Source organism: Gekko japonicus, unplaced genomic scaffold (assembly GCF_001447785.1).
Source record: "Gekko japonicus isolate JY-2015 unplaced genomic scaffold, Gekko_japonicus_V1.1 scaffold1108, whole genome shotgun sequence".
Taxonomy (NCBI): Eukaryota; Metazoa; Chordata; class Lepidosauria; order Squamata; family Gekkonidae; genus Gekko; species Gekko japonicus.
In genome coordinates, this window is record NW_015177045.1 from 1 (window position 1) to 2361 (window position 2361).

Consider the following 2361-nt stretch of genomic DNA (forward strand, 5'->3'; position numbering starts at 1 on the left):
TTAACCCACTTACGCCACACGGGCGCTCTAAGTTTGCTGAATTTTGCCTGAGTGACAGATGCAGCTACATCCGCAGTGAAGATCTCCTCGTTCCAAGGTGGTGTACAAGACGGCAGGAAGCTATGACCAACACACTCTCTTATGACTGAATTTTTCTGGTTGCCGAAAGACAGTGCTCAAGGGGTGAACGGCTCAATTTGTACCAACGTTTCAATCACAAGCAAAGGAGCAACCGCAGCAGACAGCAAGAGCGCATCCCGGAGCCTTCGGCCTAGCTGTCTTAGGCTGGCAAATTCCCACGGGCGTTGCTGTGGAAATGGGTCAATGGAATCACACCATTGCCCATCCACAGCCTCGTCCACTCTCGCAGAAGACACCGCTTTGCTCCCCCCCCCGCCCCGATCAATCACACTGCAAAGAGGCCTTGAGATGAATGGAGCCTATTGCTGGGGAAAATGAATCGGCTCCCGCCTGTAGCGATGTGCTGCGGAGAAGAGAATGTGGGCCGAGGGATGGGGGGAGGTGAGTATGAAAAAGGAGCTTGTTTGTATTGGCGCGTGGCAGGCCGCTCGCATGCTCCCGTGATGTTAACTTCCTCCCCATTACAGCATCAGCGCCTCTGGCACTGTGACCCTGGGCAGACACAAAGAGAAATCCCTCCGGCAGGCCGACCCACTCCCGTCCACAGCAGCTGCCCACTCTGGCACACAGGGGGCTTTTTGATAAACAGGAGAGCTCTGGATGGCTTTACTAAAACCAGAGAATCCAACACAGTTCACCATCTCAGGGATGTTATGGGGATTTTAGCTGAAACCACATGTGAGGACAATGCAGCGTGTGCTGGAAGGAAGACAAGAGGCATCTTTTTAACTTGAATCACAGTAGTGCTTCTCTTTGATTTGAATTCCTTTGCAGCCAAGGGGCATATCTGAAAGAAGAGGTGTGTAGTGGGTAGTGTGGCAGATTAGGACTTGGGGGGGGGACTCAGGCTTGAATCCCTGCCTCTGCCATGAAAGCTCAGTGGGTGACCTTGGGCCTGTCACAGACCCTCAGCCTGTCCTACCTCACAGGGTTGTTGTGCGAAAATGGAGGAGGAGGCAAGAGCAATGTTCTAAGCTGCTATGAGTCCCAACTGGAAAGAAAAGTGGGATAGATATGAATAAACACAAAGGCAAATGCATCTGTCCAGAGGCTAAATGTGTGAAGAAGTATATCCGGCTGTCCTCACCCAGAGCCGAGCCTTTTCGGCCCCAGCTCTGGCCTGGTTGAACTGCTGAATGACATCGGGGCCCTGCAGGGCCTAATGCAGTTCTGCAGAGCCTGTAAGACATAGGCTGATCCTGCATTGGCTTTTCCCACCGTTGTTTTAGGAAACCCACCTTGGAACAGAAATTCTCCTCTGCATTGCATGCCGCTTTCGCTTCCTTTGATCACCGGGTTTTATGGTACCTTCTGCATAGATTTATGGCCATTCAGGGGTGACTTTGCAGTCAGTATGGCATTGCCCAGGGGGTATCTGAATGTGGTTTTGAGCTGCACTTTGTCCTCCCAGTTGAGAAAATGTGGAGCGAATGCCAGATGAAGAATCGCCCACAGATCTTCCCCAGGCCTATGGTTGAGGACATCAGTCGTTGCCATCCAGCCTGGCCTCCTTATCCTCCAGATCTTCTCCCTCCAAGGGGCAAGATACAAATATTTTAATGCCATCTGGAACAGTTGATGTTGTTTAGTTTTTAATTTGTTTTATGATGGTATTTATTGAATGTTGTGAATTGCCCTGAGCCCTATTGGGGGAGAGCAGTCTAGAAATCAAATCAATCAAGAAAGAAGAGTAGGGTTTTATACCCCACTTCCCACTACTTTAAGGAATCCCAAAGTGGTTTACAATCACACTCCCTTCCTCTCCTTGTGAGGCAGGTGGGGCTGAGGGAGTTCTGAGAGAACCGTGACCGACCCAAGGTCACCCAGCTGGCTTCATATGGAGGTAAAGGTAAAGGTTCCCTTGCTCGAAAGCCAGTCGAATCCGACTCTAGGGTTGCAGTGCTCATCTCCATTTCAAAGCCGAAGAGACAGCGCTGTCCGAAGACTTTTCCGTGGTCATGTGGCCGGCATGACTAAACACCAAGGCGCACGGAACGCTGTTACCTTCCCACCGAAGTGGTACCTATTTATCTACTTGCAATTTCTTGCTTTCGAACTGCTAGGTTGGCAGGAGCTGGATCTAGAGACGGGAGCTTACTCCGTCATGCGGCACACTCGGGTCTCGAACTGCTGAACTACTGACCTTCCACAGCCTGCAGTTCAGCGTCTTAACCACTTGAGGCGGGGGGAATCAAATCTCCCAGGCTGATTCTGCATTGG